The sequence below is a fragment of the Amblyomma americanum genome, chromosome 5 (assembly GCF_052857255.1).
Source record: "Amblyomma americanum isolate KBUSLIRL-KWMA chromosome 5, ASM5285725v1, whole genome shotgun sequence".
Taxonomy (NCBI): domain Eukaryota; kingdom Metazoa; phylum Arthropoda; class Arachnida; order Ixodida; family Ixodidae; genus Amblyomma; species Amblyomma americanum.
The window spans coordinates 66,010,766-66,024,578 of NC_135501.1; the positions used below are offsets into that span (position 1 = coordinate 66,010,766).

At 48.0% G+C, this 13,813-nt stretch overlaps 1 protein-coding gene and 1 pseudogene across 2 annotated transcripts in view; one reads left to right on the forward strand and one right to left on the reverse strand.

The window, feature by feature from the left end:
- LOC144132510 (uncharacterized) overlaps window positions 1-13,813 on the reverse strand; it is a 107,210-nt gene that overhangs the window by 76,843 nt on the left and 16,554 nt on the right. The gene's annotated exons all lie outside the window — the stretch shown is intronic.
- On the forward strand, window positions 9,863-11,861 carry LOC144132505 (uncharacterized; annotated as a pseudogene).

Sequence of the window (13,813 nt, forward strand, 5' to 3'; positions counted from 1 at the left end):
TAATTTCACCTAGATTTCAACATTCTGCGGCTTGTAATGAACTACTCAGGATGTTTTAAAATTCTCTGTAATAATGATTACTAATAAAAATTGTGCACAAAAAAGGAGTTAATTATACATTTCACTGAGAATAAAAATTGAACTTCTATAGGTATCAAAGAACTGATTACATATTTATAAACAGAAGCTCAATTTATGCCAGCTGTGCAAATTTCAGCTCTCTAACTTCATAACTAAAAAAAAAAGTTTTTTCGAGGAGCCTCTCCCCTGAAGCAGTACTCCGCTTCAACACTGGCAGTGAATATACCACAACTGCAATCTTGAACGAGCTGGACATGAACGCCAGCAGCACCGCCTCCAGGAGAGCAAAAGAGAAAGACTTGCGCCGCCGCTCCAGCTCTACCAATAAGCATGAGCCAGCTATGGGCATCAGGAAGATGGCAAAAAGGCGACACAAAGATGTCATGCATCCAGATTATGCCCCTGGTGCATTTGTATGAATTTTAACTGATTACTTTTGCATAAACATAGTTGGAAACGTTTTTGCTCATTTTCTCAAACTACAATTTTGACACATTTTAATAGTGCAGGGATGATATCTCTGGTTCTAGGTGGGCTAGCTTCAAAATTTTTTTTTTTTGGTGGAAAGATAAACTCACAGAGAGTGAGATAAGACTAAAACAAGACCAAATGCCAATTACAGTTAAACCTCGATATAACGAACTTCAATATAACGAAATCCTCAATATAACGAAGTTAGAAGGCATATTCAACTTATTCCCCATTGGAAACCATGTATATTTTGCCTCGACATAACGAAGTAATATTGCTGCAATTTCATTACAACGAAGTCGCGTATCCTAAAAAAATTCACCCGGAAGGAAAATGTCGCCGTGACGATGACGGCCGCGGGGAAAGCGGTGCTAGCGTGAGTGACTTGGGTAACCCACGCGGATGGGCCTCATGGGGCGCGTGGAATCAACACCACCTTGACTTGACAAGGCCTGTTCATGTCCTCCTCTCCAGACTGCCTACGTCACGCTAGTTGTCCGATTCTCCTGTTGCCGGCAGGCGCTCTCGCGACGGGGGGACGGGGCGAGTCAAAAATTTTTGACAAGTCGGAACGTGTTTGCCACCCGCCTGTCCTTGCTTCCTCTGGTTAGGTTCAGTGCTGCGTCGCACTGCGCTGACATTCTTTTTGCGCTCTTTTCGTTTTTGGTGAAGTGTCTTATTTTACTATCTTTGCGTTTGTGTGCGATCGTGCTTGTGTGTCTGTGTGCAGAATAGTTGCGGAAGTGTTGCGTGCAACAATCCTGTGGCTTTGAGCAAAAGCAAACGCCTCACTTTGTGCGACATGGGACGGTGTTGTGTTCCGGGATGCCGCGGGAATTACGACAATGGGCCCAAAGTGCGGGTTTTATCTTTCCCCAAGAATGAAGGTCAGAGGCAATCCTGGATTAGAGCCATTCTGCGCAAGGATTTCACACCCAGCATACACTCCAAGGTGAGCAGACGATATTTACTTCATTACATTGTGCATCGCATGACTCGCGTTCTCGCTTAGTAACTCTTGAAGCAATTAAGTATGGTTTGTGGTCAAAACGTTCGCAGTTTTATTGCGCTTCCGGAAGGACAATGCGGTGTAAACGAGCAGAAATATTCAGGACAGTGTCAAACTGCATCATAACAGATGTTTCATAGAATAGTGTGTCCATGTATCGATGATAATTCAGTCGTTTTCACGTGTGGCGCAGGTTTGCGAACTTCACTTCCAAGGGAGTGAACTCATCACGAAGCTGTCACATTTCGATGCAGCGTCGGGAAAAACTGTGACAGTTGACAGCGAGAGGGTGCACCTAGTGCCAGATGCCGTACCGTCGATTTTCCCTAACTGTCCAGCGTACCTGAGCACAAGCAGTACTCGTCGCGAATCTCCAGCCTCTAAGAGAGCACGAATGGAAGACGAGGCCTTGAGCAAGGCAATCAAGAACTCCATAGACACAAAAGGAGAAGAAGAGGAGAGAAATGCAGTGTCATCACTTGAAGACTTGAAGGGCAAACTTTCTGCTGTCTGCAATAGTCAGTTCTGGACCGTCAGCGTCAATGATCGCTGTGTAATGTTTCTCAGCATCGAGGATAATCCTGCACCGCATGTTAGGTTTTCCGTCACAGTGTTTGCTGATCTCTCAGTTTCAGTGTCAGCAGGTATGATTAAGCTTATTTCATTACCCTGTGGACGCTCAGTGCCAGATGCAGTGCGTGACACCCGTACGTTGTCCTTAATGCTCGAGCAGCTAAAAAATCACATGACGGAGACGCCAGAAGCTACAAGTGCGTCAAAAACAACGAGAGTGCTGCAGCAGATCGGCTCCTTGCTCAATGAACTGTCTGAAGACAACGATACAACCAAAGAACAAAGTGCCTTGTTTCGTTTTCTAAACGAGCAGATTGCTCTCACACTCGCTGCCCCCATTCGTCGATACAGTGCTGAAACTTTAGTGTTTTCTAGCATCCTGCACTCCATTTCCCCGCACGCTTATAACTTTGCGAGGTCGGCGTCGATGTTGACGTTACCCCATCCTTCAACACTGCGCCGCGTTTGCTCCAAGTATGGAGGCGATCCAATGCAGGAACAAAACCAAGCCCACTTTCTTTCCTACATCAAAGAAAGGGTGAAGTGCATGGAGCCGCACGAAAAGACTGTAGTGCTGATGCTTGATGAAATTCCCATCAAGCCGTACTTCGATTACAAGGGAGGCAGCATAGTAGGATCATCAGCCAATTCTCAAGAAGCAGCCACAACGGCCCATGTTTTCATGGTTCAGTCGCTCCTGTCAGCCAACAAAGATGTGATACACATTCTGCCCGTTTCTAAAATGAACTCCGAAATCCTACATGAGTACTGCAAGAAGATAATTTTGGAGGTGGAATCTATGGGCCTTAAAGTCATAGCTGTAGTTACTGATAACAACTCGCTCAATCGGAAAATATGTCGCTTTTCTCAAGGAACCATGAAGTGAACATTGTTTATCCCCACCCAGCCGATAAAAGCCGTCCTCTTTTTTTTGTCATCGACCCTGTGCACATACTCAAATGCGTCAGGAATAATTGGATCAACCAGAAAAACGAAGGAACATGTTTCTATTTTCCTGAAATGAGCCTGTCTGGAGAACTGCCCGTAGGACCTCCCAGAATGAAAGCTGCATCGTTTGAAGCCGTGCGACAGCTTTATTCATCGGAGAAGACATCGCTCTTAAAGTTCGGCTACAAGCTAAATGCCAAAGCAGTCAATCCAACACCTATGGAAAGACAAAATGTAAAGTTGGTTTTAAACGTCATGAACCCGTTTATCGCAAACGCACTTGAAATGCGTGGCGAAGCCTTCCAACTCATGAGCGCCAATTCAACAGCCCTCTTCATCAACATTATAACGAACTGGTGGAAGGTCGTCAACGTAAAGAGCCCTTCCAAAGGTCGCCGACTGAACGACTCCCTGCAGAATCCTGTGACTACGGTGGTGGATCAACAGCTGACTTTCCTGAACGGCATGGTAGACTGGCTGGACGCTTGGCGCCGTGTCAACATGACCAGTGGCTGCATGACGAAGGAAACACATACTGCTTTGAGGCTAACTTGCTACTCTCTTGTTGAGTTGTCGCGTTACTGCCTAGAAGACCTGAAATTCAGGTATGTTCTCCTAGGCAAATTTCAGACGGACACACTTGAGGATCGCTTCGGTCGATATCGTCAGCTTGCTGGTGCACAGTATCACATTTCTGTGCGACAGCTTCTCGAATCAGAAAAGAAAATTCGTCTACAAAAGCTGCTGATGCTTCCGCAGCCAGAGAACAACAGCGCGAGCGACACGGAAGAAATTCCGCAACACAACTTCTCCGTGCTGGTCTCTGATGAAGAAATTTCCAGTCCGAAGCACGACATGGAAGTCGTCGCCTACATCGCTGGATACTGTGCCCATTCAGCTCTCAAGAAGGTGTCTTGCACATTTTGCCGCAGCGTTCTCATTCTGGAGAATCGGGATATAGAAGTTGAATCCACGAAAATGATTGCCAACTTATCAAGGGGAGGATTAAAGTTCCCGCAACCATGCACTGTGCATATGGTGCTAATTACAACCCTTGTTGTGGAAAAACTCACCACGGGAGAAAATGCAAATTCTTTCCTCGCATCAGACAACCAACGTGCCATTGTCAGCTCCATTTCCGCCTCTATTATTGGAGATGTTGATCCAGAAACGTGCGAAAATGGACACACTACAGAGACTCTCGTGCGACAGGTAGTGCGTGCTGCAACGAACGTAGCTTTGAACAACTTTTGTAGACTACAAAATGATACGATTCACAGCTCTGCACAAAAGAAGGCTGCAGAGAGAAAGATGAAAACATTAAGCAAGAAATGAAAAGGGTCAGTTCTAGCCATGCTTTCCAATAAAGCAATTTGTACAAACGCATTTGTGGCACTGTTTCAGTATGCTGTCGTAAAGACTAAAAGCAGCCTCACATATTCGCGTTGCATGCCTTGGAGTCGCAAACACTATATTCTACTACAAAAAAAAAAAACGCACCCCGGTTTTTATCCTAACAAGCACCCAAGACATATCTAACGCGAATGCGTGGCGACCGAAAGGAGCGGCTGAGGGGGGGCTGCCGGGCCACTGGAGTGACGTCACGGCCTCCGTGGAGGGGCCTTGTCTAGTCTAGGTGGTGTTGGTGGAATTCGCTCCCAGCAAGCGGGAGAGAGAGAGAGAGCAACCCTCTCTCTTCCCCCCGTCCGGGCGCCGGCGACGGCGCACTCCCCCCCCCCCCCCCCCCCCCACTCCTCCCAGGCTTCTTTGCTGTGCATACGTCAGCTTACACGCCCGTCTCTCATTGGATCTGCCAACCCATGTGATTGCTTGCGCACTTGCGCGGCCGCCGACGCCGCCGTACTCCTTTGTCCGCGTTGTCGCGTTGTTCACTCGCTGCTACCACACGTGCTGGATACATCGCAGGCGTTGCTTTGGTTGCCCTTGTGTATGCCCGCGTGCGTCGCCGCCATGAGTGGCAAGCGGAAAGCCCTTTCGCTTGAGCAAAAAGAGGCGATTCTGGACGCAGTTTCGAAAGGCGAAAAGAAGAAGGACGTAGCGGCTCGATTCAGCATATCCATGAGTATGCTTTCAACAATTTTGAAAGCCAAGGAGTCTATCCTCAGCTCAGTGAAGTGTGGAACGAGCGCCCAACATAAGCGATTGAAGCCTGCTACGTATCAAGACGTAGATAAGGCTGTGTTCGCCTGGTTCATGGACGCCAGAGCGCAGAATGTGCCGGTAAGTGGCGCAATTTTGCAGCAAAAAGCAAAGGATTTCGGTTGCCTGCTCGAGAAGGATTCATTCAAGGCAAGCAGTGGTTGGCTCCACCGTTTTAAGGCCCGGTACGGGATCGTCGGACGGCTGCTGTGCGGGGAGTCAACGTCGGCTGACGCGCCTGAAGCCGCTAGTTGGCTGGAGAAGGAAATGCCAGCAATACTGACGCGATACCAGCCATCGGACGTTTACAACGCGGACGAAACTGGATTTTTTTATCAGATGCTACCGAATCGGACGCTAGCACTGAAAGGTGATCGCTGCCATGGTGGCAAACAGAGTAAACTGCGCATAACTGCTCTGCTGTGCGCCAACATGGATGGCAGTGATAAGAGAGTGCCGCTTGTGATTGGCAAGAGCAAGAAGCAGCAGTGCTTCAGAAACGCTCGGAAGCTGGAAGTGGAGTACACTTCTAACACGAAAGCGTGGATGTCCCGCGACATCTTCCGTGACTGGCTCCGGGCGTTCGACAAGGATATGAAGAACGGCGGCCGCAGCGTGTGCCTCTTAGTGGACAATTGTTCCGCCCATCACGTCGACGACTTAGAGCTTACCAATGTCGAGCTACGGTTTTTTCCACCGAACTGCACGTCGCTGCTTCAGCCGCTCGACCAAGGAGTCATCAACAGCGTGAAGTGTGCGTATCGTCGCCGGTTGATCGACAAGCTGCTGCTCAATCTCCGCTTAAAACGCCCCACTAAGGTGGATATTTTTCAAGCCTTAGAGATGTTTTCCGCATCGTGGAAGGCGACATCAAAGGAAATTATCAAGAACTGCTTCCGGAAAACCGGGTTTGAGAACGGCGTGGCAGCAGCAGCGAGTGCCTCCGAAGACAATAACAGCACGCACGGAGGCTAATGAAAGGGCTCCGTTCGATGGCGAGGAAGGCGATCAAGCCGGCCTTGAAGAAGCATGGAGGTGCCTGGAGAGTGACGGGGCCGTTCCTGACGGTGTCGCTCTGGAAGACTTCCTCTACGCAGACTCTTGCGTCGTTGCCACCGACGAAGTTACCGACGACTCCATCGTGCAGGATGTGCTAGGAAGCATGCAGGAGGACCCAGGCAGCGATATCGATGCTGAAGACGACGATGCCCCGAGCAGCCGCGAAGTGCTTGACGCAATTGATGTTCTGCGGCAACACGCGAGTTCGATTGGGCAGCAAGATGCAATGCAATCCTTGTGGGCCTATGAACGCAGTGTGAGGCCATCTCTGATTGCAAAGCAGACGCAAAAGAAAGTCACTGATTACTTTCAGAGAAAATAAAGGATGAGTGCTTACAACTGGCAAGTGATTTGGTAATGTTTCCGCATGCTAGGTACGAAATTTCGATGCAACGAAATTTCATTATAACGAAGTAAAGTGCCGATTTTTACGACTTCGTTATATCGAGCTTTAACTGTAGTATAATTTTAAAACAATACAATTTGTCTGAGCCGCCATATTGAATTTTCCCAGGTAAAGTTTAATATGCCATATCTTTTGTCCAAATGGGTCTAAGACATTCATATTACCTTATTTCACACAGTGGACATTCTAGAGCATGCTTGTATGCTAAACTTCACTGTGGCCTTTACTGTTACATAATTAAATTACCTGCAAGTTTCAAACAAAGATTACATAATATTTTGAGAACTTGTTTCATAGGAAAACTGAGTGCATATTTGAAATCAACATACTGAAATGCATAACTAGGTAAGTTTTATGAATATCCATCAAGAAATAAGAAAAATAGTTTTAAGAGGGGTGCCCCCCCTTAAGCCCCCTTGGCTGATGGCCAAGGCTATGGGCACCTCATCTGCTTCTACGGTCTCAATGCCACGGACTGTGCAGCATGCCACCAGGGTTCAGTCTTCCCTAGCTACCACAGGCGCGTGTGCCGCTTTGCTCTTAGTATACTGCAGCGTCCGTATATAAGACGTCCTGTCGACCTGTATATAGTAGAACCCCGCTGTTGCGTTCCTCACTGCGGCATTTTCCCGGCTGCTACATCATTTTCATCCTGTCCCGGCACAGCTTCCATAGGATCCAATGTATAACGAACCCCGCTGTTACGTAGTAGCTGTGAAAACGTTCCCGCATGATAAGTCGCAGCTAGCACCCCGAACTCACCTGGGCTAAAGTAGGCAACGCGCTCCAACCGCTATTTTGACTTTTGACGAGTTTTGGCCGGGCTTGGCTATCGAACTGGCTGCAAGAAGCCGCACACCAGTTCGAGAGGCCGCCACTAAGTGGCCATTCGTTAAAAATGCTCTCACTATCATCACTATGATTACGGTCACCGCATGGTTGTTGGACGGGTCAACTCCTCTTCTATCGTGGTATCATCATTGTGCATTAAGCCTCGTGAACGTCGAACTTGTGCTTAGATGGCGTCGCGCAAGCAAAAGGTGCTTTCCCTTGAGGGAAAAGCTGGACGCATTAAACACAGTCGACAGGCAGCCAGCGCGGAAGTCGACATTGCCAAGGAACTTGGTCTCCCACCCTCGACGCTTAACAGCATCGTCTCGAAGCGTGCCGAGATAGAGGAGAATTCCACGCTCTTTGGCCAGAAAGCAAAGCAGGCTTGTGGCGCCAAGTATGGAAACCTCGACGGGGCCCTTCTTACCTGGTTCAAGCAAGCTCGCGCTGCCGTTGTCAACTTCGACGGCAGCATTTTGTGCGAGAAGGCGATGGACATAGCCAACAAACTGGGTGTCACCGACTTTGCGGCGTCCAATGGCTGGATCGACCGTTTCCAGAAGGGGCACGGCATTGCTTATAAGACGGTAAGCGGAGAAGCAGCGAGTGTTAACATGGAAGCTGTGGATGATTGTAAGGCCACCCTATCTGGAATAATTAAGGGGTATGAGCCTCGTAACATTTACAATGCCGAAGAAACGGGCTTGATCTCTCGGGTGCAGCCATCTAAGTCATTAAGCCTGAAGGGAGAAGCATGCCACGGAGGCAAATGTAGCAAAGAACGACTAACCGTGCTCCTTTGCTGCAACATGGATGGCTCAGACAAGCTCAAGCCATGGGTAATTGGCAAATATCGAAACCCACGGTGCTTGAAAAACACTCGCCTGCTGCCATGTCACTACCGAAGCAGCAGTCGTGCATGGATGACATGTTCTTTGTTTGAAGAATTTCTTTGGTACTTTGACAACAAGATGGGTGCCCAGTGCAGGAGTGTCATCCTATTTCTGGACAATTGTGCTGCCCACCCGAGAGACCCGCCATTTCTTTGGAAGGTAAAGCTTGTGTTTTTACCACCAAATATAACAAGCCATTTGCAGCCGTTGGATGCTGGCGTCAAAAAACTTGAAGCATTCTTACAGAAAGTGCATTGACAAGCGTTGGCTCGCGCATATTGATCGCGGACAGCAGCCTGCGACCATTTCAGTGCTTGACGCTATGCACTACGTCGCTTCAGCGTGAACTGCAGTGAGTGCGTCAACTGCGCAGCACTGCTTCGCGCGGTGTGGCTTTCGCGTGGACGGCGAGATGGAAGCTGCCACGGAAGCTAAAGAGTTGCTAGCTGCCTCTTGTGAAGAGCTAGCTGAGACAATGAATGCGCTGGGTGCCATGGGAGTCACATACGACGACTACGTCGCCGTGGATGCTGCCGTCGTGACGTCAGAATGTCAGAGCATCGCCGACATCGTTGAGAACTCGGTCGCGAGTGAAGCCGCGGACTGCAATGATGACGAGGAGCACGAGCCGCATGATGCAGGGAGTTGCCAAATCCTAGCTTTGGAGAAGCCATCGCGGCTCTGGACCTCCTCCGCAGGTACGTAGCACCTCACAGCGACGCTGAAAGCAATGCAGCCTTCCAGGCTATTGAGAAACATAGTAATTTCTACCCAGCAAAAGAAACGGCAAGCCACCATTCGGGACTTTTTTAAGTCCTAAGCGCACTCTGCGGAAATAAATTGTCTATAGTTGAAGCTGCACTTTTTTCATTCATTTTCGGAGCTTTCCTCACTGTTGCGTTTTCCCGGCTGTTACGTTTTTTTCCCTGGCCTGGTGAAAAACTTATGAATGGGGTTCCACTGTACCTAGTTTGTAATGCCTCTGCTCTGTCTTTACGACTGCCTTCGTGAAAGGCAGAGTGCATGTTTCTGGGCAGCAGAGAGGTTTTAATCTTGTCCCTGATTTGTCGCGGTATGTCTCTTGAGTGCACATGCTCCTGCTTGAGCTCGTAGCCCAATCTGTGTAAAATTTTCCTCCCCGTTTTAGATCCAAGTAGTCTTTCATGCTGCGTAGTAACGGCAGCCTCAGTCAGCTCCACGAGTCTGTCGGTAGACGTGTTCGGGGGGAGCCCGAGTGCCACCTTGACTTTTCCTGATAATAATTTCTAGCTTGTTCCATTCCACTGTGTTGAGATTAAAGTAGCGTGCCACGTACCCTATCCAACTGGTTACGAAGGCTTGTGCAAGTCTCAAGAGATTCGCCTCCTTCATCCCAGCGTGCCTGTTCGCTATTCGTCTGATAAGACGACGTGTTTGATTTGTGCTGGCTTCTAACCTAGCAAGCGTTTCGTGATTCTTCCTGTTTGCCTGAAAACTAAGCCTGAGGACGCGGATACTGACGACCACGGGGATCTCTCCGCCATTGACATACAAGCAGATGTCTGCCTTGCGCTTTTGGTGAAGCCGTCATTTTCGGGGGGCATGAGGAACAATGCTTCCGACTTTTCGGCTGAACGTCCTTTGGGTTTCAGGTACTCCTCAATGATGTCAATTGCATTTTGCACAGACCTTTCAATTTGCACACGTCGAAGCGGATCCTTTCGGCCGGTGAGTGCGGTGACCCCGGCCGAACATTCGCTATGACAGCGGGAGCTCGGGCGACGGTTTCGCCGTAAACATGAAGGCTACTTTGGCAGTGCGTGCTTTAGGTGCTGGATATGACCAGCTTTCATGATTTTGTGCAATCATCGGCCTTTCAAAACCGCTGCATCACAAGACATTCCATGCTATTTCTAAGAATCTCCATGGTGCTGCAATGAAAGCTGTTCGCCAAAACTTGGAACAGGCACGAAAGGTGACGAAGGACGCCGTTGGCGGCGGCGATGTGCCAGTCATGTTTGATGGCACATGGCAAAAAAGGGGCCATCAAAGCTACAACGGAGTGGGCACAGCTGTGTCCCTGGACACAGGTCTTTGCTTGGACTTTGAAGTCCTTTCAAATTACTGTCTTGCTTGCAGTATCCACAAGCCCATGGGTGATGATGATGAGTTATGGCAAGCCTTTCATCGCCCTGTATGCGAAAAAAACACCGAATGTTCATCTCATGCAATGGAACCTGAAGCAGCAGTGGCATATGGCAGAGGACGTTGTCATACCGAGACCCCACTGCGCTTCACAAGTTTCTTGAGTGACGGTGACAGCAAAGTCTATACTGCCGTCTGTGGGGCTGAGCTGTATGGTGACACTGTCATCGAAAAAGAAGAGTGCACCAACCACGTTGCAAAACGCCTAGGCACTGCTCTGCGAAATATGACAACGCCACTGCCACAAGGTCAAAAGCTAAAAGTCACAGCCATCCAAAAACTGCAGACATATTGCCAAACAGCCACAACGAATAACAAGGGCAGCGTGCGCAGCGTGTACACTGCTATATGGGCCTCCTATTTTCATTGTTGCTCAGGTGATGGGGCCAGCAGCCACAAATTTTGCCCTGCTGAACCAGATTCCTGGTGCAAACATAGGCGTGCTGAAGCACAGGGGAGCCTACACCACTCCACACTTCCCTGTTGACAAAAGCTCAGGGCTTGGCAATTATGCCTATATACAAGCACCTTACCGATGAGAAGCTCCTGGCTCGGTGCCTTCATGGCAAGACGCAAAACGCAGCGGAGTCGCTCAACAGTAAGATATGGCTGCTGTGTCCAAAAAAAAAATTGCTTCCCGGACATCTGTGGAGACAGCCACGGCTATTGCCGTGCTGTGGTGTAATAAAGGCCATGCCGGCTTTGAAGAAGCCCTACAAGAGATTGGGGTACTTCCCTCAGAAGAGCTGGTCACACGCAACGACCATTCTGATTACATGCGCATAAAGAAGGTGAACATGAAGCGAACCAAAGAAGCAAGGGCGCACCGTCGGAGCGCAGTGAAAAGGGCTCGCACCGAGGAGACCAACCATAGGAGCCGGGAAGGGCCAAGCTACAGCGCAGGAGCATTCCAGAAACTTTGTGTGCTTTCTGTAAAGCTGCTCTTGAGTGTGACCAAGAGTCATGTGAAAACAATTACATTTTGAAGAATAGAATGTTTCGAAACTTTCAAACCTATTTTTCTCATTTTGAAATTTTTTGATATTTTCGTGTCTTCCGGGAAGCCTTTTGTACTCTTTGAATTGGTGTATACTAACGAAATTTGGCATACATATTCTTCAAGGTATGTAGAATGCCGATATCTACTTGAAATTTCATTATCGGTCGTCAGTAATTACAATAGTACGAAGCTGTTTCAGGGAACTGAAAAAAACAATGGTTGAAGTGTCAAAATTTTTTTGTCCTGCTTCCAATAATTGAACACGTTTTTTGAGTAGATATTGGCACTCTAAGATCTACAAAGAGCTAAATAAGCTATAGCACAATACCTTTTGTGAAAGTTTAGTGCATAAAAAAGTGCCCGTAAAGATCGCTATCATTTGTCATTCAGTATAATATACCTCGAGAACTATAGCAGCTACACAAAAACTAATTGCCTATTTGAAATCTGCATAAATAACTAATTGGCTGAATTTTGAAGTCTCTGGTACAAATAATAAAAAAAGCTGTTTCGAGGAGCCTCTCCCCTTAAGTCATCCGCGTATATGGTGTGGTTTAGATTCTAAATTTCCGCCAACTGTTCGGGGAGTCTCAACATCACAATGTTGAAGAGGGTTGGGGATAATACCGAACCCTGCGGCGTCCCCCTATTACCCAGTGTAATGTCTTCGATGGAGTCTTCCCCTAGCTTGAGAGTGGCTTTCCTGTTTGTAAGAAAGTCCTTGATGTAGTTATACACTCTCTTCCCGACATTAAGGAGGGAGACTGCTCTCAAAGAAAAAATTTTTGTTTCTGTACCAAATTTAATGAAATTAAACACCCTTGACTAGATTTTCGTGCCGATTCCAAAAATGTCATTGGTTTCATAATAGCCTGATTAGTTCCTGAGATACACTTAATTAACACCCTCTCATTAATAAGAATAAGAGAAAAAGCGCATTATAAAAGTTCATAAATTGCACTTGGTTAGGTTCTAGAAACAGAAAGGGATGAAATGTTGGAAACAGTTTTTTAATTTTACCATGATAAGTAGCTTTTAAAGTCATTGAAACTCGAGGTACAAATAAAGCCTAACTTGCAGTCAAAAACTAGAGCAAATAAATTTCTGAACAATAATTACAAATTCTGCTCCCAACATTGCCTAGTCTACACATATGGCTACGTGCTAAAAAAAGAATTGTGGTTCTATCTGCCATACACGCCGAGATATGCTATTAGGATTTGCTATGAGTCCAAAATTTCCATTTTGAGAAAAACAGCAAAAACAAACGAAGTGCTGTTTATGGCAAAGTACTTCAAATTTATTCACAAACTGGAAGTAGCAGACACCTAATAGCCTCCTGGAATGTAGTCTGACCAGAGTGATTAAAATGGCGCTTTTTCAGTGGGCGCTGCAGATTGTCTGCAGATTCAACTCCGTGTAAACTTCTCAAACTGATCGCGCACATTCGGAAGTCAATTTGAGCCGCACGGTTCACCGCGGGCGTCAACTTTTCTTGACGTATTTCTGCCAAGTTCTTGAATGCAGACAGCAGTGGGATATATTCATCACCGAAAATATGTCATTTAACGTGGCACGCTGGTTCCCCGTTGACTGCATCGCACGCGCGGCGAGGATGTTCACCACGAACGGGCTCACTGTTTGGTCGGTCTCCACACGCGACGAACTCCATCGCGATGAAATGTCGCCACAGTTCGCACATGTCAGGGTCAGTTTGGCAGCAAGGCCGTACTCTGTTGGATTTTTCAGTCGTCACGTCGCCATTGCATACTTTGCACTTCACTGACGCCAGCATCTCGTTCTTAAACGCAACCTGACGATGGAGAAGGTGTCGCCGAGTGGGGCAGTTGCGGAGTCTCCCATTCCACTGAAGAATGCTGCCTTGCGCTCTGTTGCTGCCGCTGATGCCGTCTGCTGAAGTTTCTTCTGAGCTTTCTTGCCTTTTTCTTCGATCTCACAAGGTTGCAGCATTAGGGTATCATGACGAATACGACCGCTGGCGGATGAGGCTTCCGCGACCGGCGCCGCTGTTAGACCTAGTTTGTTCGGCACCTCCCGATCCGCTGGCGGAGGCGTATCCATGGCGCTTGCGGTGTCCGCGGTGCTTGAGGTGACCGTGGCACTCTTCTTCAGGTTGCTAACAAGCGACTTTTTCCTCTTTTTCCCGTATCTGTGAGTCGTGCCGAACTATGGCGCCG